Source organism: Patagioenas fasciata, chromosome 7 (assembly GCF_037038585.1).
Source record: "Patagioenas fasciata isolate bPatFas1 chromosome 7, bPatFas1.hap1, whole genome shotgun sequence".
Classification (NCBI taxonomy): domain Eukaryota; kingdom Metazoa; phylum Chordata; class Aves; order Columbiformes; family Columbidae; genus Patagioenas; species Patagioenas fasciata.
Window position 1 is genome coordinate 7,879,925 of NC_092526.1, and position 22,642 is coordinate 7,902,566.

The following is a 22,642-nucleotide window of genomic DNA, read 5'->3' on the forward strand; positions in this document are numbered from 1 at the left end:
TGGTAAAATGTTATCCTTTTAACTTCATAATGCTCCCAAACAGGATTAGACAACATAATGTTCCCTTCCATTCTCCACTTGCACAGATAATGCAGATGTTACTCTGTTTTAATAGGATAATTACACAGATGCCTGCTAGCAGCTCTCCCTGTTTGTTAAAATTCCCTCTTTAGATCTTCTGCTTTCAGTTGAACCAGCAGTTTTGCAGGACAGAAGTATCTTTGGACTACTCATCTTCCAACGTGTCTTCTGTGTGTGCATTTAGCATTATTGATTATTATTGATTGTAGAAGGGAATGTGCATTACACAGTAAACTACAAGCAGACAAGGCAGTGACTGTACCAAGCATTTATGTTGCTAAAAGAGCAATTTGTAGCCATCTTTTGCTTAAGTAGGAATGGTGCAGAAAAATAAACTGCAAGTACAGTGAAAAATATTATAAAGCCCTCAAGCTCACTTTTTGCACACTTAAAATATCTCAGTAAGGAAAATGAATGGTCTCAACAGAGAAAAGGAAGGACTTTGTTTAATGCTGTTCTCCATACACTTAATTTTCCAAGAAATGGCAGAGGGAAATGTCATTTCTCTCAGTTTATTTATCTATAGCCTTGGGACATTCTCATAGAGTATTTTTACTTCATTAGAAACTGAGTATTTTACAATTTTACAATTACTGAGTATTGCAATATTTGGTACCATAAAATGTAGAAAACTTCATACATCACAAAACATCACAGCTTTAAAAACAAATCTGAAATATTAAAGATTAACTTCCTCAATTACTTAATTTCAAGTAAGAATTGACAGCATCCTCTACAGCAATAATATCTGTGGTTATAACAGTCAATATTTCTTCCCCAATTATCAGTTTGTGAAGTGGAAAACACTGAGTAAGAAAGTAAACCTATCACCACCACGTTTTAACAGACAAGTGCTAACGATTTTTCATGACTAGTTGTTTAGGGAAAAAAATCTACTCTGTTTATCAATAGAAGAAAAGCCTTAAATCTACTGAAAAACTGTGAGAACACAGAAAGCAAATCTCAATGTTTTGCAATAAGAAAGGATTAGAATTCATTGACAGATGGAAGAATGGCCCCCACTATTGCAAGTGCTAAAAAAAAAAGGAATAAAAACACAACCAAAAATCCCAAACCCCACCAAACCCAAAAGCCCAAACCGGCCCTATTTTTACTGCCACTTAAGCAATTCCAGTGGCTAGCAAGTTGATGAATGCTCAACAACAGGTACTTAACTAATTAACTTCACAGCACTGTTGGTGATCATGGAGGTTTGTAAAGTGCACAGGAAAAGAATGTCTGTGCTTCCCCCCATTTCCATGGCTGGATGCACACCTGCACTGACTTCGATATATGTTTAATCTGAGATTTGACAGGTGTCAAGGACTGCAACACAACTGTTCCACAGTTAATGATTACTGCTTACCTATGATGACTCATTATGTAGTATCTAAACTGACAGTGGTCAGAAGATATCAAAGGGTTATGTGACATGCATGACGACAGCAGCACAGAAACCTCTCTATGATATTTCTGTTTCGACAGGAAATGAGTAACCAAAGTGTGCAATCGTTGAAGCAATAAACAGGTATTTGTCTAGTGTAATCACTCACAGACTTTGATAGTGCCTGGTCCCTAGTTGTCTCTCTGCCCATACCAAGTGAACTATTCCTAAACTTAAGGTGGTAGAATATTTCCCATATCTTCACCTTGCTTTGTAAATGTTCTCAAAGGAGCTGATCCTGTGAACTATTAAGACCTCTTCCTAGCCTAGTCCCTAAAATGCACAATAGGAGTCATATCTAAAGAGGGCATGGAAAGACATTTTTGTGTGTGCCTCTAAAGAATGGCAGGTTTAAGGTGGCTTTTTTTTTTAAGTTTTTGAAAGAGGTGGTCTCACTCTGAGACAACTCTTGAAATAATTCCAGGACCTCTCTGAAAACTGGATATGTCATAGTTGTGAAGTTGTTTGTGAAACCGTTAGGAAGACATTCCTCCTGATTTACCAAGAGTAGCAAATGTACCAAAACTGTAGGCCGAGTGTGAAGAACAGGGTGAAAGTGAAAGATATACAAGTCAAGAAAAGCTTTAATAAAGAACAGCCTTGCTACATTCTTCCTTAAACTCAACTCCAACAAGACAAAATCTCACTGCAACTGAACCAACACACTGTTCATTTGGTTGGACTATTGTTTGGTTGTTGGTTGCTGTGTTTTGTTTTTGTTTTAAACAGACCAGTTACACCCTTTGTGATAAACATACTACAATTTAAACCAGAACTGTCTTTACTCTTAAAAAAAATGATTAGCATATTTATTTGGGAAAGGGCTAACTTCATATCCGTTTACATAGGCATAAGTGGTGTCCAGTGGTAGGATGAAGAGCAAAAGGCAGAGACTGATGCACAGAAGGTTCCATCTGAATATGAGGACAGACTTCTTGATTCTGATGTGCCAGAGCCCTGGACCAGGCTGCCCAGAGAGGTTGTGGAGTCTCCTTCTCTGGAGACATTCAAACCCGCCTGGACACCTTCCTGGGTGATCTGCTCTGGTGAACCTGCTTTAGCAGGTGGGTTGCACTGATGATCTCCAGAGGGCCCTTCCAACCCCAACCATTTTGTGATTATGTGATTCTGTAATCATCTTAGTACTTTTAGTATTTTGAATAGCTTCATTAAAACCACATTTTTTCTGTTCAGGATTCAATAAAATCCTGCTCAACAGTTGGTCAGTTCACTATAGAGGATAACATTATCATGTCTATGTCATCACAATAAATAGCCCTCATACTATTTTGCATTATATCAGGAAAGGATCCCAATGCTAAAGTCATCTGTACATAAGGGATGCAAACCACACAATTCTCAGCATTTTACATCTGTACTCTCTTTTTTTTTTTAATACTTAAAATAGAGTGCAAACAGTTTAATCTTCAGGTGAACAGATTTTCGTGCCACATCGTTATGTATTCCTCTTCACCTTTTGAAAAAGATAATTAATTATCTACAAGAGATTAAGCAAAGTCTCTCTAGAAGTACTTACGAATACAGAGCTTGACGTTCTCTGTCTGGTCTGTACCTATATAAGAAATGGTACTTAATATCCTCAGGACTTGGGATAGCCAGGTTTCCACTGTCCATCAGCTGACTGCACTGTTCATCACTGCCTCCACAGTTAGAAAACCTCAACGGACTGTAGCTAAAGCAAAAGCTGTTGCACCCATAAATGTTGGCGCAGATGGGGAACATGTAATTATTAGCTTGTTATGAACTCCAACATAAGCAAACTTATACAGCATAACTAGTAAACAATGTGTGTGCATTTTTGTACCAAGCGGCCAGGTATAAAGAGTATAGCCACTGCCAGGAACACGTCTCAAGTCTTATGCCAAATGTGGAAGGCCCAAATTCTGGCCTCTTATGCTTGTGAAATTACTAGGAAAACTTGTTGTGCGAGTTAGAGCTGGGTGCCAGGTCCCTCTTGTTATGGTATATGACTTAGACTGAGATAACAAGGGCCTTGAAAATATGGGCAGAGGTTGAAAGCAGAGGCCCCAGAACCACAATCACCTCAGTGCTGGTCAGTTATTAGTCACTGATTAAGTATAACCTTGAGATTTGGAAACAAGCAAACAAACAAAACAAAACAACACAACTGTTTTGCTTTCAATAGCAGCAAAAGCTGCAAAGCCTAGCAACTTCTACGCAACAAGCAAAGGCACTCGTGACAGCCTTGAACATCTCACTATCAAGGACCATAGCTATCAGTGCTAAATACATGCCACCGGCTCTGTGTTCCTGTGTGCTCACAACTAATTTATAATAAGATTGCTACAGACTAATTGCTGTGAATATGCAGTGGTAATGACTAGGAATGAGTAAGAACTAGCCATTAGCAACATGTATTATTAATGAATATCAATCAAGTGAAGTTTTGTTATAAAATTTAAAGCTGGCTTAAAACTGTTTTGTTTCATCAGCCTTCTAAACCTTCAGTCATAGCAAATTCTCATTCTCCTTACATATATCCATACACAAACAACATGTATTCTGTTGCACACAATTTGTTATTGTATCACAATCAGCTCAAAGAGGTGCTCTTAAAAGCCCACACATCAGGATCCTAAAGCAAATACTGATCTATTCTCCCAATTGTGTTTTGAAGAGGGTATGCTGCACTGCTGTTTGCAACTGTTTGATGCTGTAGAACAATATGTTACAGATCAACAAAGAACAAACATCAGGATGTGAATTTCCTCTATTCTTATGAAGGGTGTGTTAACCTAAAAGCTAACAATAATTCAAGTGTCAAGCCAGCAGGCTGCCAACACATCAGAGTTACAGCCAGAAAACACAGTGGTGAGTGAAAACACCTGCCATATCCCAGCACTTCTCTGCTAAGGGATGCCAGGAGTCATGCTTCATGCAGAAGCTGATGTAATGCCTCTTAAAAGGGATAGTCAATCCTCTAAAACCTATTTTCTAGGAGTAATGAGTCCAACTGGGACTGCTGGGATTTAATAGTTTAAACCGACATGCTTCAACATATACATAAACTAGAATTCCAGGCTGATGTTAACCACTGTCTCCAACTGCAGCTGCATTGCCTAAACAGATGTTCAGTAAACCCCAACTGAATACAAATTAATGGATTTCCCAGTAAGGCAGTTCTTTATTCCTGCAGGAATATTTCAGCAGATGTCCCACCTCGGCTGGCCAATCTGTGTTCTGAAACAGTGCAACCCGTCCTGAAGACACCACCCTTCTTCCCCCTCATTTTATTTATTGCAAAATGTTGGCTTTCTTTAGTCCTTCTGGAGGCTGAATCTACCTCTCCTGTTTTCAAAATGCAGCATTAACAATGGGATAAGCTACAGCTTACTACTTAATACAGTCAAGTGAAATCAAAGAACAGTCATATGCTGTGTTAGTAGAAGATAAGAAAGGACAAACTAGACTGCAGAAGAAAAAAGAAGCCTGATTTCTGATAAGAATACTTGCATTTCAACACAATGTCTGCTCATACCACATCAAATATCTTCCTAGCATATACATTTTGACTCCAGTACTGATACGGCAATTAAATAACCAATACACTTAGGAAATATGTTCTACTAACACAGAGCCATTCACACATTTAAATAAAACTCAGGGCTCTCAATTGCTATACCGAGAGTTCAGAAACAGTTTAGCTGCTGTTTAGTCTCTGACCATGTCAGACAGGTCCAGCGATGGACAGACAGCAGGACAGTCAAAGGCTGTCTCCACATCTGCTGGGGGTGAGAGGGGCTGTCTCCTGCCCCCCTACCCTGACTGGGTCAGGGCAACAAGGAACAAAACTGCAACCTTGCAACCCTCTGAGAACTTAAAATAGCTGCTACTTAAGATAAATTCCGTAATATAACATTTTACAAGATTTCAGAAGAAACTAAGTATCACATATTAAGTCGAAACACCAACCTGGTGGTTACTCTGAGGAAAATACAAACAGATGAGCCAGTTTATAACTAAGTCTGGAAGACTCCACTGATTTCAACAACTAGTCAATAAATAATTCATTTATTAAAGTAGTTCCAGTCATAAATTTTAAGGCACCTCAAAACATTTTTGTTATTCTTAAAATAAACTTCCATAATTCAGTTGTGATCAGTCCTATAAAACACAAAATTCATGACAGCATGTTCTCGAAGGCACAGAAACATGCTTAGCAAAGCGAGTTATAGCAACCCACATCAGCAGTTCCAAGGTCTAGGTGAGGCTTCCATCTGAAGGTGTCCACATTCGCTGTGTACCTCACAGGCAGTCTCCACACCCAGCGTCTCAGGAAGCAGAGGTAGCTGAAAAATCATCTGGTAACGGATGTTTACAGAAACTGCATATTTTACAATTTAAGTTCTTTAGTATATAAAATAAATGCATAAAGCCATTTTCTTAGCTGAATTATGGAGTCTTAGCTTTGCTCTTCCTTCTGCTGCTCAACTTTATTTTGAGCAATGCTTCTGCCAACCCATTCTTTTCTTCTAGCTGACAGATGTCACTACGTCTTCTCTCTCACCACCCCTCTACAGCTGAAATGGCACCACGTACTGTTCCTGAAGTGGCAATTCGGGATGCAATCCCATGAAGTGAGAAAAGCAGAACAACACTGGGTCACAACAGTAGAAGCAGGACAGATGGACTGCAGGAGAGTAAGAGTATAAATACTCCGAGTTTGGGGTTTTTTAGGTTGGGGGAGGTGTGTTTGCTTTTGTGCGTGTGTGTGTGTGTATAGTAGAAATTGGCAGGAGGTGGTGGGATGGAGGTTGAAGGAGAGAAAAGCAGCCTTTGATAAGATGTCATAAAAACAAGTAAATTTTCACCTTGAGCAAGCAGCTTGCCTTCACTTTCAAAAATAAATTTCTCCACTTACAAACAGTTTGGGTGGCAACCCCACCATAATTTCCCCACGTAGGTCTGTGGTTTCACAGAGCACTCCAAAATGCTTTCAGTTTTCTACCTAGTACATCATTTTCTGCAGTTTAGTCCCTCAGAAATTAAACCATCAGATGTTCCTCCTTTCATGTTGTTTGCTTACCCTGATATTTCAGGGAGGAAAGAGGACAAAAGGGAGGAAGGTTTACACAGAAGATGAAGGAAAAAAGGATTACAGGAAATTCCATAAGGAAAAATCCTTATGGGTTGAAATCCTCATGGTTCAAATACTATTTATTGATTAAAAACACTCCAGGCTATGCATCTAAGGCCAGAATCACAAACTAACCTGATCTTCTTTTAATGAAGTTCTCAGAGATCAAAAACTGAATGAATTTTAGGACTATGAATAGGACTTCCCTGAACTTCAGAAAATCAGAAATATTCCCAACCTTGAAAAAACAAAAGAAATTTACACACTTACAGCCTTGTATAGGCAAAGTACGGGGTATATTAATAACCTTCATTTTATTGTTGCATTAATACAAGATGCCCAAAATAGCATTTTCTAACTGAAAAAGAACATTTTGGGATGTCAGCATGCTTGATCAAGAGATAAGCAAAATTTTTTTTAAAAATTTATTTTACAAGGAAGAAACTTACAGACACAGTATAAATGTGGTAGCAAGAGTTACAAGCATCACTACGACCTTACTCAGAAAGCTTCATTTTAAACAAATAATAAAATTAACTTCAGCTTATAATCAAAGCAACCAAATTACTCAGCACTCCAAGAAGAAATACGTTTATTATATAGAAATTGGATCCATTAGCTCATTTCTTGCATCAAGCAGATGCTCCAGGCTCCAGTATCACCCACTGCTATTAACCACAAATCAGACTGTTACATCATATCTTGCAGTGTGTCCAACAGAAAAAAAGTAAACAGCAGCTCTGTCCAACTCACAGAAGTCAAAAAGTTCTTTGTATTCAGCAAGCTCGCTCTGATCAATGTGGATGCCCAACTATCATCCCTTATCAACTTGATGGTCAACACACTAAATGTAATCTTGTGCAATTGCTGGACCCCAGATAGACAGCCGAACATAAAGTACAAGATTTAAGGAAAGATCCAAACACGTTCATGCTCAAAGCACTCACTGTATCTTAACTAAACAGGTTTTTCAAAAACGTAAGACAAAAATGTAAGTACATCTATGTAAGAAAACTAACTTCCTTGAATTTCTTATTTGCTGGGGGTGATGGATAATCAAATAAAAAAAATTCTCATTAAATTGGGTTTAAACAAATTGTTGCTACAGAATCCTACATCCAAACTGTCAGTAAAGGACAAATGCCAATGGAAAAAGATAAAAGAGTCAAGTTAAAACAGAGGAAAAGTAGAGAGAAATACACAGGGAATTAGTATGTGTGTGCTATTAAGAAAGTGTATATCAGATCACAGGGAGGAAAGAAAACACAACTAAGCTGAACATTAAATAAGTCATCAGAAATATTTATTTCTTGTTGCTTTAGAACATCTTGAACCTTGGTCAAAGTATAATATTTCTTCCAATGGATTTGTTCTTGGCTAGCATTTTGAACACATTCCAGCTTATGTGGCTAGACAAATGGCTGAAAAATACAAGCAGAATCTCCAAAGCACAAAATTTAACGGAATTAAAATTTCAACATACTCACCTGTTTGGAAGCAACAGAGTCGCTGATTATTCCCTTGCTCTCATTTCTGCATTTAAGTCCTTCTCTTTATTATTGAAAAAGACAAAATTGCAATTTGCTTCATATCTAATTTTAAAGTTAGTAGGACAGCAAAATATTTTAACCTATTTCCTGCATCACTTGTATTCTGTTGATCAACACTGTTTTTTATCAACAGCTGTTACCAGAAGAGCACTTCAATTTAAGTGAAAGCTTTTATTGTTCCTTATTTCTCTTTTGTAAGTAGCAACAATTTGTCACACAGAGATCACCTTTGCAATCTATCCCATCCTAACTGAGGAGTGACTATTGTGCTCCTGGGTTAGCAACAGCATCAAAGCTACACAGCTCACTTTTAAACTATTAACAACCTCTTATCACAAACATAACACTCCCACTGTCAAAATATTTAAAGGGACATGCATCTAGTCCTGTACATGCCCAATAAAGCCCAGTTAGAAACCTACAGTCACACAAGACACAACTTTAAAGCAATAGTAGGGCTTGACAGTAATGCTTTTCCTCCAAAAGCACAGGACCTTAGTGGGAGGGAGCCACTGGGCAACTCTTAAAAAAAGCATTAGACAAAACTTTCTACACCTACGCAGTTCTGATCCATCCAGTCATAAGTAAATATTAATATGAGCTTTCATGTAAAACCTCTCTGCACATGATTCTCACAATGCTGCTACGAATTTTAGAGCTTTACCATAAAGTACGACAAATAGCAAACAACTTGGCCATGACCACAACAGTACTTTCAAAGGAGAGCCAGTATCAGGCCAAACACGACCACATTCTAATCTGTCACCTATTTTATTATAACCACTGTGCTGCTTTCTAGTTATCTGCAAGATCTAATAAACTATACAAGCTTCCTTTGCAAACACTATGAACTGTACTTAGCATATCACAGGGCACAACTTAAGAACTATTTTGAGTAGGTGGAAAACAGCCTCCCATCTTTCACCATCCCTAAGCAGCTGTAGAACAACTTGTACTGGCAAACTCTGAGGAAGAGTTTTGTGTCAGCTGTAACCCTTACAGAGCTAAACAGGGCAGGAAAAATAAAAGAAAAAAGTCAAGTGTAGAAAGCAGCCAGCAGTGGCAGCACAAGAAAAGTCAATCAGTGATATCACTTCGTAGTTTCCCTCTACACTACTGATAGGCAGGGAAAGGCGGGAGGACACACAAGAAACCCCCACAATTCAGGAAATATGAAAAATTCCTAGCAAGTAGCAAAAGTTTCTGAGCTGATCCACAACATATAGTTCTAAAGGACAGATACAGAACCCCATCAGCTCTCTTAATTGCTTATACCCCATCATAAATAACAATGTTTCTCTTTTTAGCCTCTCTCACTCCCAAGTTTTCAGGTCCCCTAGATAGCTAGAATCTATTATTACTTCAGAAAGCTATTTCATCTGCTCGTTCTGGTCCACAGTGCAGTAACGGTTTGGGTAATTCACTTTCTTTGATGCCTCAATGCTTTTTATAAATCATCGACATTACTGGAAAGGCCCCCTTTCCAAAGCATGTTATGTTGAGGCTATTGTCAATTGTCATTCAAGGTTTGATAGCAAAAGTAGTTTCATTTTCAGTACTGAAAGCAAACCTTTATTCCTCCTGTAGTGCAGTTCCAAAGCAAATGTAAATGTTAACATTTTGCCAATTTAATTATTTACAATATTGAATGCTTGAGTGGTCACGAATTTCCTCAAAGGATCTAGTTAGAATTTACACATGAAAGTTATCCTTAAATAAACCAGGAAATGAAGCCTGAAGTCTGTCTTTAATAGCCATAAAATCACACCCTAGGTCTCAAAACCTTTGTTTACATTAGCAAGCACCACAGTAGAGCAGGAGCGTATCTGCAAACCCAAATGATAGGTTTTGAGGACCTGCCATTCACACCATAGGTATTTCAGCTCAGGGGTGTGGGTGTCAGTACTGGGAGGTCAGTGCTGTGGATTGTATCTAGTCTGGTCTTACTGACTAAATACCAACATTTTGAGGACATCGCTTGCATTCCTGGAATATTTTCATTCAAAAGGAATTAAGTTTGTCATCTCCAAGAGTACTCCACTATATAAATCGAAGTGTTATTAGCAGAGTTATCAATTCACTTAAAAAAGCAAGTCTCCTTCCAACCAACTCTGGACTACCAACTCATTCATACCATAGATACTCATCACAGAAAATGCGAAGGAAATAAACTCATAAATCAATGACCTGCAGTTATTCTCTCAAGTAACATAACACAATTTGTAACGATAATGGCCACAAATGCACACAAAAATCCCTAACCCTTCCTTTATGTGTATTTGGTTATACTGGCACATAATTGCAGATTCACTAAGACAGAACACACTTGAAACCAGTTGAGCCTATGTTTGAATGACCTGTAACTGCATCAAAAAGGGTTTCTTGAATTCCTGCAGCATGCTATGGCTGCCCAGACCATATACGATCCATTTTACAGCCATCTAACTGTTGTAACAATATGCAAATACTTCAAAGAAGAATAGCAATCTAGTTTTCTGCATTTTATTTTTTCACCATTTCTTCTGATTGCATGTTTTTTCTTACCATGCTAGCAGGGGGCTTCTGAACCAGCTACTAATTTACAGAAAGCGTACAGAAATTTCACCACCAGCTTGACTGGCATTTCAATGGGAACTGCAAGTTCCAAAACCAGATGACTGAAAGAGCCCTGGTTCATCAGGAAATTAGACTAGAAATTTGGTATTCACACATTTTAGATGTAACAGATTACAAACAAATTAAATGTATAGGATAACAAAGTTCAGGTCTTCCTTTTTAATTGTGAACAAGAATTAGCAAATATCCTCAGCATTTCACTGATGCAGTGATAAATGCAATTGCAGAATAGCAAATATGAGAAGAAAGCTGTAGAGTAAACAACAGTTAGTAAGAGGCAAAACCAGCTTGCAAGTCCTAAGTGTGGAGGGCAAATCACTATAAGAAAGTATTAAGCTGTTTAAGAAACTGAAAGGTGAGGCAGGGACAAGAAAAACAAATGCCCCAAGTGAGGAGATGAGGTAACAAAACATTTCAAGGTAAGGCTAAGAGAGAGTAAACAAAACCTATGGTAAGGAAATTAAAAGGTACTAGAAAGAGCAGCCTGACAGACAGGGGCTAAACAAAGTGGATGGCTGAATACCCGGGGTCAGGCAAGCCCAAGGAAACAGATCAAAGAACATTAAATAATACTAAATCAACATTATAGTGATACGCCAACAGACACAAAGGAGATTGCAAGTGCAACTGGTGATGCATAACTAATAAGTTTCCATTTACAAATACGACTGAAACTATTGATAAACAGTTCACTTGTCAAAAGAGTTCTCAGTATTTCCTGATACACTTAAGCTGATAAATCTTTCAGCTCGAGTGAGGAATAAGGAGCATTTTCATTTATGAGAAAGCCATAAACAGTAATTACAGCTTCCTATTTCAAGACCTTCCTTAAATAAATTATCCAAGGTAACATGAAACTCTTTCAGAAATACTATTCCTCAATATTACTGTTAGTCTTATCAATATATCAACTTCACAAAAAATTAAATTCTCATAGGGTCAGATATCTATGCAATTTATCTTCCAAACATTCGCATTGATTTACACTACAAGGATCTTGTCCTTAGTGAGTAAATATTATCTGTTCTACTACACGTATATAAATGCACAAGCATAATCATTTCTACAACTCTCAGTGGTCATGGGGGACAAAACATAAGACATTATGGGTCTATGTTAAGGTTACAGCACAGGCAGAGGATACTGGAGACAATATAGGAAATAAAACCACAGACACTGCAAGAATGTGTTCACGATTTACATGCAGGATTATGAAAATATTTGGTATAAATCATATATTAAGCACTTACAGATCTGGAACTCTAAGGTCTTGGGTCACATTAACTACTTAACTGGTGAACACTACCTCCTTCCACGCGGTCAGTGACAATTCAGAGTTCCTTTACATTTATGTTTTTCAAAACTGTAAGTAATACTTTTAAATATTCCCAAGCAGCCACCCTCTTCAACACATTTACACACTCACATAGGCAGAGATACTCAGAAACACTGTACACCCACGTATCTAACTTCAGGTGACGGAAGAGACAGAACTAACCATCCTGTATAGGCTTTGGCAATTTCCACTAGTTTCCCCATGTTTATTCTGAGAACAATTTCCCCTCTATGGTCTGACAATGCATAATTAATTAAGTTTATTGAAGCTGAGTTTAGGCTACTGGTTAAGTGTTCTCACATTCAATATTGTGCAAGAGTGTCAAGAGGGGTTTTTTGACACTGTTAAATATGACGATAGCAAAAAAATAACATGTTTTTAAAACCCACCCTTGTCCACGGTTGCAGTTTGCAAGGTACAGGGTAAGTGAAGTTTTCCACAGCATAAGGCAGCTGGCTGCTCTGTTTCTGTTACTAGCACAAAACTGTCTTCCAACCCATGTGCTACTTTGAAAGTTTATACGCATTCACTTTATCAGGCTTTCAAATTCTACTTTGCTAGCAACAAAATCTGCTTTCTGAAGGTTAGTAAACATACTTCATCACAAGCAGCAAAGCTTTCATATCTCATACTGGGAATCATCAATACCGTTATGTTTTAACAGGTGGCTGCGTAGTGAGTGTCAAGCAAAGAAACACTTTACTTGCATAACATGCTTTCTGCATTTTTATATAAGCACAAATCAAGAAACACATAGTGCAAAAGAACAGAATGATTTTGGTGCAAATAGCATTTTTCAGATTTCTTTATGAAGTATGATTTCAATATTTCATCTGTTCCCTCTTCCCCTTTGCTTATATGCCATCTAAACTTGAAACTCCAAATCGAACAAAAGAACAACTCACCAAATACTTGTTTTCTAGATGTAACAAGTTTTGTGAGTTCGGCTGAAAGCACAAGGTTCCAATTTGTCAGGTCTGTTACTTGTGAAGTCTCAACTAGAGCCCTGCTTTGGCTTGCAAAGGAGTCAATTCTAAGTGCTGAGAACCAAAACCCATCTCATTATGCTACTATCTTCAATAAACTGAAGTAGAGAGAGGACGATAAAACAGAGAACGCTTCTATCAGCCTAACCAAGAGAAAAGATACCAACCCAACATATCTGTGTCATTAAACAAAGGCTTTTTCCAAACAGACATGGCCAATGCTTCCAGCTGGCTTGCAACTTGCACAGCACTCAATGCACTGACTGCAGTAGGTCACTGTGATTTATGACTGCAATCCAGAGGGTACTGGAGTTAAGAAGGTATGGCTTGTTGGGCTCTAATCCAGGTAGAGTTTCATTTGCAACAGTCGCCCCAGTTAATGACAGAGCAACGGATTGCATGCATACCTAAATAAATGGTTTTGTGCTTAGTTCTTAATGTAAGTAATGCAAAATTCCACAATGTCCATTGCTAGTCATACTCAGTTTGCAGTACAGCAGAAAAATCTCATTCAGATAAAGGTCTTTTGGTGGGAGTGTCCTTCCTTCCTTCCTTCCTGCCTTTCCTCTCTCCCTCTCCCACAAGTAACATGGTGCCACCACTGACCAACTTATATCTGGGTTTTCCTATCATGTCCCCATGCTCTCTCATGATCTCCTCCCAGCTGGCTCACAAGGAGCTTGAAGGACAAAGTAGGAACCAAGAATAACAAAGATCTCACATTAGCACTGCTTAAACAGTTTCATGAGTAAAATTGAAGTGACATGCAAACGCTGCAAGCAAACAGACAGCAGGCAGATTAAATACACAAACCAGCAAGCCTTAGAGAAGCGTCAGCAAAACCACTGACAAAAAACTCCCTACACTAAAGCCAACTCCAAGAAACCCATTTTCAAGGAGCAGACAGTTTTTCCCTTTCAAAAATAGAAAAGCACCAAGACATGCCACAATTTTTATTCAAGAATCTTGACAATTCATTTTTAAATTTAGTGTTGTATAATTACAAAAAAAAAAAGGTCATCCACTGAATTGAATTTATTTTAAATAAAAATATATTCACTAACATTCTCTGTTCTTCCTCCTCCGCTGATTTTTTTTTTTTTTAATTTCAGCATGATAAAAAATTTCAGAATAGCAGGTTTGCAAAGAATATTAAATACCTGTTGTGTAATCTTTCAAGAAAAGCAATTAAATGGTACTGGCTAAAACCAAAACAAAACCCAAATGACAAAAAGAGTGAATTGAGGCAAAGAAGAAAAACAACACCTAGGTTTCAACAGATGGCATATCTTACGGACCACTTAAAATGAAAACAGAATTAAAAGAATAAGACTATTTGTAAGAAGATAAGGTTGGTTACAAATTCCAGTGAAACAGATGATCCATTCATCTCCATCTGATCTAAGCTTCCAGTTAAAGCAGAAGGACGGAGAAACTAGCTCGTCAATCAGTATTGTTAAAGACTAACTAGTTAAGAGGTTTTGAGTCAAAATGAAAGGACACAGCATAAAATTCAAGTAACACATACACACCAAAAAAGATGCACAAATCAAATGTGGTTCCTGTGAATCACAAAAAAACCCCACAACCCTGACCACATTTTTCCCAAGTTACAATTCTTGTATGTATTTTTCTGTCTGAAAAGTTAAATTCTAAGTGTCAAACTGTACAATACAGTATAGCCTGTAGAACAATAAATAAAAACAAGAACAGCAGCGAAGAAAAAGAAATGACCACAATTGCCATCTCCTAGACAAGTGGTTGGATTTCACTGTAGTACACAAGTGATCATGTCATATTTGACACACAGGATTTTAGCATTAGACCTGCCCCTCTAGACTAGTATTAATATTTGCATTACGGTAAATCCTACACATGGATTAGGAGACTTAGGCCAAGGACAAAGAGATGCCTTGTGCCCAGGAGCCAAGCCGTGCAAAACCAGATGATAACAATGAGCAGATGGACTGGAAACACAAAGAAACAAACCTTAGGAAGTAGTACTAACAAGACAGGGAGTCTCATTTCCTTTTTTTCCTGTAGGTATCACAGCAAAGTAGAGTTTTCAGAAGAGATTTGAGGAGAACAGTGAAATAGTTTTGTGGAGATTAAGGGAGAATTCCTACCTGTGCTAGGGAGGAACAAGGGAAAAAGCAAAAAGATGCTTTTTGGAGTCTCTATCTGATAGGAAAGTCTATTGTGGGCAGCACATGGCCCAGGTGGAGGTAGGAAGCAAGGTCTCCTTGCTGAATAGGAGGGGGAGACTCAAAGTAAAACCAAGAACATGTAAGGGGATCACAGTCAACCTAGTATGTGCGGGAAAATACAGAACTTCAGGGATGTCAGCACAGCAAGGCCTCATTTGTGAAAGGCTTGCTTTTTCTTTTTTTCCTTTTCCTCCTTTCACACCCTCACATTCAGAATTTGGAAGGAAAGTCTGATGCTGTGGCTAGGAAGGACTGGGAAAGGAGATTAAGTTTTGGGAACACAAAGTTTGATTTATTAGCTTAATGGAGGCTTACTGTGCACTATAGGAATTACATGCAAGAATATGTCATTGCAAAAACAAATACTCATTTACAGTTTTTATTATTAAATAAAAAAAGCTATGTTGCTATCCACATTTAATCACTATGACTATTAAGGAATGAGAAGAAATTCTGAATCTCTGCCAACACCAACATTTTCCTTTACTACAGAAGTGTGCCTTAAATGGAAGTAACACACAAAGAAAAATAAGGGGTTTTTGTCAGTCACACCAGATGACTGTCAATAAAAAATGCTCACAATTTGTATACAGATTCTAAGATTATTTTTATTCTAAGTTTCAAAGAATAGATGTCTCAGAGGTGTAACTACAGAAGCAGGGATTTTAAAGTTGTGTGTTTGTTTTTTCTCATTAAGAACTTCTAAAGTACAGAAGGTCCCCTTCCTGAATTTTAATGTATAAAATAGGTTAAGGAATTCCACAGAAATCCTTCATATTACGTGAAGTACCATCCTTGAAAGTTTTTGTTCTTTCTACCCTTCAACCCACAACATTAGGATTTCTTATAATTAACTTAGAACAATAAGGCAAGTCCTAAAAAAAAATTCCCTTTAATTACAACAACTGTCAACAGCACAGCAAAAATGAAGAATTTTAAAGATATCTCAATAAAGATGCAAAGAGGCATCTAAGAGATTTATGAACACACCCAAATATACAACTCCCACTGCACTTAATGAGACACTTCTGAGTATTCCTGTAGGTGCCTGAACACCTTCTATAAATCAGACTCTTAGGGTATGTCTGAGCATACTCCGCACCTGCAGCCCTCATCAATGTCAACTGGGTATTGTGGGCTTTCAGCACCTCTAAAAAACATACACATTTAAGTGACTTCTGATTATCTCCATCTGTGCACATTTATTCTTGTATAAAAGCATCTTATCTCTCTATATAGCTTAAACCACAAGCCTGGACCTCAAGCTCACACATGGAGACAAGAATACTAACAGCAATTCATAAAAGAGTAGGAGTGAGGTCTGAATTTTTCAACACCAGCTTTTTCTCCCCCCCTCACCCTCCTCCCATCCTCCTAAATGTGTCAAAGGAGGAAAAAAAAAAATCTTTGAGACTTTGTATTTCACACTTGCTACATTTGGAAAGGCATGTTAAATCACAGCTGTAACTCAGAAATTCATAAGAATAAGGAAACTTACTGAGATTTGAGAACTGTTACTGAAAGTTACATTTTCAACTATTTCTCATGATTTGCTTACACATTGAAAAACTGAGGGGAACCACATTTTAAGCTTTACATATTCCTAATCATCCTCATAACAAGAAATCATAATATAATGTTCAGCTTTTTATATCATATGGTTTTCTACCTGAATTCAGGATATTTTTAATAGTAATATACTTTATGTTATGAATATAAATACATTCACAATATATATTCTGTGTATATAGATAGATATGAATGAAAAAATAGTTCTTATACAGACTAGCATCCCACATGAATGAAGAATCATCTAAGGAGAAAGAAAATAGATATGTGATGAAAGTCACGGGAAGTCATTTCCAATCATTTGTCTTTTGCGAGGGTGGTCAAAAGCTGTTTAATTTTGGTATGCAGGAAAACTTGATCATTCAAGGATTATATATTCAAGCACACACACACATAAAGTACATATTTAGTAAATTCTTTCTTGGCATCATGTTGAGAACATTCATATTAACAGATGGAATAAAAATGTGGCTGATAGGCAGGACAGACTGACCTTTTAGGACAGGACTCAACCCACAGGCAGATGAGACAGCATACTTTAGGAACACTGCAATTTTCTGTCTCCAGTTAGTTCAGTAAAAGTTTGCCTAGGTCAGTCACTCAAACCCGAAAACCTAACAGTGTTATAACTTCCTCAAGTACTGCAGGCTCTTAAGAAATTTAATAAAACACATATTACAACCAGGACTTCACCAAAATGCTAGTAAGCTGGCCCTGCTGGAGAATTTGTTGCTATTGCTATTGTTCTTCTTGAAAACAGGACAAGACTGATAAAGATCCTGCAGGTGCTGTACCAGGCAAAGACTGTTGGTCCCTTTTCCTGAAACTCATTAGCACTGCACAGCTGATGCCACACGGTGACAATGACAGCCCCGAGGGATCTGACAAACACAGGTTGCACTGAAGGTAAGAAGAAAAAGATTAGAAGGAAAACTTTAACAAAACATTTTACTCCTTGCAAACTGAAGCAGATTTAGTCAACAGTAGAAGCAGGTGAATGTTCCCTTCACCGGAATGGTTGTCAGGCATTGGAAGAGGCTGCCCTGGGAAATGGCTGACTCACCAGCCCTGGAGGAGTTTAAAAGATGTGTAGATGTGGCGCTTAGGGACATGGCTTAGTGGTGGACTTGGCAGTGCCAAGTTAACGGTTGGACTCAATGATCTTAAGGGTCTTTATGAATCTAAGTAAGTCTATGATTCTCCTGGCAAGTCCTCTGACGTGACTACTTCTGCGGGTTGGATGCATGTTACAGAAAGCCTCCAGGGGAACTGTACCGAGATCAGATTTCTTGAGAGATGCCAGAGATGTAGGAGTGAACTGATGGCTTGACTACTTGTATGTTAGCTGAAGAAGGCTATTTACACTTTGAAGAAGTTACAAGAGCTCCCCATTACTTCAAGAGGATGCAGCACTTACCCCCACTGGTTAGATATGAATTCTAGTCTGTGAGCTTGGAGTATTGGCTAGCAATACACTCTTGGTGGGTAAGCGCAAAATCCTGTCCTCCCTTATGCCACCAGTCCTGATAAATACAGCAGTCACAGACTTACAGGTTAGCGTCCAGAGTCAGAGCTCACATGTACTTTCTCTTGCACTCAAATCAATATACCCTGTGACCACAACAGGCCTGTCTTACTCTTCTGGTTCATTAAATTAGCAGCCTGGCTACCCATGACTCACTGATATGAAAGCCATCATTAACTACTTCAGTGCATTCTATCAAAGGATATTACAAAAAACTAGAAAGCTACCCAGAAGTGCAAAACATTATTGTGAAGGTACACAGAGTTACTGTTGGATTGCTTACATAGTATTATGCATACGCACAGCTGATTTCTGTAGCAGGAAAAATTAATCTGTTCTTTTTCCAATAATTCATTTGATCTTGAATAGAGAATTATAAATGCTGGGTGTCCAGCAACAGGAAAAGAAAAATTAGTATAGTTGGTGCCAGGTAACAGATTCAGTACAAAATAGTTAGAAGCTGGTCTAAGGAAACGGATTACACCATTTAAAAAAAAAAAAAATGATTTTCAACAATTTAAGAAAGAATAATTTCCATTATTCAGAAATCCATGTTAATGATGCTACTCAAATTAAACCCCTGCATTTGTTTACAATAGTGAGAAAATAAAGAGTACTATAAAAACAATCTCCACTCACATACTTTGCTTTTTTTGTTAAGTAATGAAAATAGCAGTCAGTTTCATTTAGGAAAACTAAACATAATACATTGAGTGATTACACTGATAACACTTGAGAAGAACAACCTACCATTGAACGCACTTCAATTTCTTTTTTTAGAAAAGGTCATTAGCAGTATACTGCTTCGCAGCAGTAGAAAAGAAAAGGTATAACCCAAAAGCAACATCTCTGTCTTTACATTTATGTTTTCAGCATTATGCCCGATCTCTCCATCATCCTTTAACTCCTACTGCAATGCCTGCTATTGACCCATTGTTACAGCCCTGCAAAGTCCTTAAATTTCTTTTATTTTTTTTTTTTTTAATAAGATTCAAAAGAAAGTAAATTAACTTTTTAGAATTTCTACAACTCATTCATTTGGCTGAACATGGACAAAGTGTTTCTCACCACAAAAGCTGTGTTTCTTTTCAAACACCTGTTAAGTGTTAATTTACATAAAAGCAAGATCATTTTTGACAGTGTAAGATTTCATATTCAGTTTTTAAAATGGCAGTTGGCCTTTCTCTCCCCTTGCCCCTTTAAGTATTTAAATGCCTTAGTCTACTGATACACTGAACCACTTAGGAATCATAACATTAACCTCATGCAATACACATTCATTACATCTACTTTAATATTTAATATTAAAATATTAAAAATATTTTTATTTGCGATAGCACTCACAGATTCAGACACGCTGATGTGTATCTGGAATACACAAATATGACTTAGAGCAGGGGTGTCAAATTCATTTTCACTGCGGGCCACATCAGCCTCGTGGTTGCCTTCAAAGGGCTGAATGTGATTTCTGGATTGTAGAAATGTAGCTTCCCTTCTCCAGGCTGAACAGTTCCAGCTCCCTCAGCCTCCTCCTTGACCTCTTCTCCTATGTCATAACACGTATAACCCCTCCCATCAAAAAGTTAAGGAGGTAAGGCAACTTATTTTGACAGACTTGAAAACCACTCAAACCTTAACACTTCAGACCAGCCACACCATCCCAAATGGTGTACTTGAATGTGAACATTCTAGAAGTACTCATAAACGTTGTGGAAACAATTTAGTTAATATTCCTGTTAGCACGGTGTCATCTGTGAAAAACCAAACACTATTTTTAATGTTGAAATGGTACTTAAATACACTACACCATTAAATGCTAAATATAAAATAACTCAGGGTTTGAGGACAATTTAGTTTTGACTGTGTTGTTAACTGTGAAGGTGTTTTAAAAACAATGGGTATTTTAATGCTGCTCACACTTGTTTGAGGAATTATATTGTTACTATCATAAGCTTAGACTTGCCCATTTCAGAAGCCTTGATTTGCTGTAAGTATTTTTAACAGAATTGTAAATACCGAAGAACAGCATCAATATTAGTGTATGTGTAACTAGACTCAGTAACATCAACAGCAGTCAGTGTCAATCCAAGTGAGCACATACACGTTGGAGGCACAGTCCAAGGTACCAAGCTGGCATGTTGGATAGACTTTCAAAGGCTTACTAACACTTCAGAGAATACGTGAGCAAGCTTCATGCTTTGAATATCTATTCCAAGCATCTTATTTGGTTTACACACAGTTGGTTTTACTAACAACTAAGTTTTACTAACAACTAATTTTATTTAAGATTTTGGAACCAATACCACAATTCTTTGAACCATTAACTTGAAAAAGCCATTAAAATCTTGCAAAAAAACAAGCATCAAATACAAGTAAATATTTTTTGGCCACAAACTTTGGCTGCATTTAGCCATGTAAATGAGACAAGTCTTTTGAAATTCTTTTGAAAGAACTGTATCCCAAGTATGAAAGAGAGAATAGTTATAGACATTGCTCCACTCAACAGCTTTCCATAATTACAGTATTTTATCAACGACATTTTATACAGGTTACTACAAAGCCCATTCTGTTTCCCAGACAGTCCCAGAATACATCGCATAGTATCAAGCCAGTGTGTGAAAAGCTTCTACTTTCATCCTAAGCAATCAAAGACAAGTTGGGTCAATTCTCATATTTAAGCTTGGGTTTACTGTATTCTGCTATTGCCTTATTTTAGGTTCCTTTCTAAACAGCAATCTTCCCATTGATTTTTCTCAATGGTATCTTCATGCTCAGAGATGGATTCTGGTTTTCCTGTGTTGCCTTGTGAGTAAGACTCCATTATTCTGCTTTAAAATGTCTGTTTCCAAGTATCCGTACAACCATGCACTCTTCAGGAATGTGCTCGAAGTGAATAGAACTTGACTAGCAGCTCTTAAAACAGAAGTCTCCCTTAGTGTAATGAATGTGCTTAATCCCATGCTTCCAAATATAAATTAAATCAAAACCATTCTCACAAACAGCCTCCTTTTGATGCCTCACAATCCAAGTTGTGCAATTAAAAAAAAAATAATCGTCCAAACAACCTGAGTATCTAGGCAGCATAGCCTCTTCCCATGTGAGTGATGCCAGCATATCTAAACTAGGTCAGTAAAGAGCAGAAAGCTGAAACTCACTGTGATTTATGCAATATTCAGACTGGCTGCATACAGATAATTAAATGTTTGCCAAATCTCTACCGCTTCAGCTTTTTCAGATTTAGAAAACTTTCACAGATTAATCAAGTTTTGCAAATATTTGATATTGTTTGTTTCTATATTGTGAGAGCACATGAAAACCAGAAGTGATATACAGAAACTGGAAAGGAAAGAGGAGGGACAAGGAAGATAAGGAAGCAGACATGGCCAGTTGTTAAGGCAGTTCTGAAGGACCGAAGGAGGCACAGAAAGCCTCAGTGAGGGATAATGCTGCACCTAGCCCAGCAGCAGTTTGATGAGCAGTAGCTGAATCAGTTTCTTCCCTGAAAGCACCATAAATTACTCTCAAGAGTTGGTGTGGAAGGCAACAGAGAGGAAAAAAAGAAAAAAAAAAAGAATAAAACCACACTGCTCTGCAGAACTGCAAGATTTGTCTTGACTTGTGTGGGAGAACTCTCGGGAGTTAGTTGCTCTCTTTCACTGTCAACGCTGCCCACAGAACTGCAGCCTTTTCTGCTTTCAGGAGACAAGAGCATGACTGTGTGTGCTGGGATGCAGGGATGTCATGTAAGACATGACATTGCCTATGCGCATGTGACATCCTCCTACTCCCCTCCCTTTCACTTCAGCCCCCATTACCAAAGAGATGAGGACCTCACCAAGCCATCACAGGAATTTTCTGTGTAATGGCAATAAAAGAGATTTGAGTATACAAAGTATGTATTACATCAAGCTCAGTCCAACATATGCCCTTTCACTAAAAAGAGCAAAACCTATTAATATTAGCATGCCAAACCAGCAACAAAAACTAGACAGTTTGAGCAATATTTTCAATACAAAGTGGTATTACTCATATACATTATACTTTCAGTACAAATTCTCATTTCTCCACCTCACTTTGGCTTCCCTTCCCATCAAGAGGCATACAACAAAAAGGGAATGAAACTGCTACAGGAGCTACAATCCTACATATGACACTCCAACATTCAAGCTACAATGGCCTTTATTTTTCTGCTTCTTTACACTTTTTACA

At 37.8% G+C, this 22,642-nt stretch overlaps 1 protein-coding gene across 4 annotated transcripts in view; it reads right to left on the reverse strand.

Moving 5' to 3' along the window:
• Window positions 1-22,642, reverse strand: part of MGAT5 (alpha-1,6-mannosylglycoprotein 6-beta-N-acetylglucosaminyltransferase) — a 122,596-nt gene that overhangs the window by 76,242 nt on the left and 23,712 nt on the right. The gene's annotated exons all lie outside the window — the stretch shown is intronic.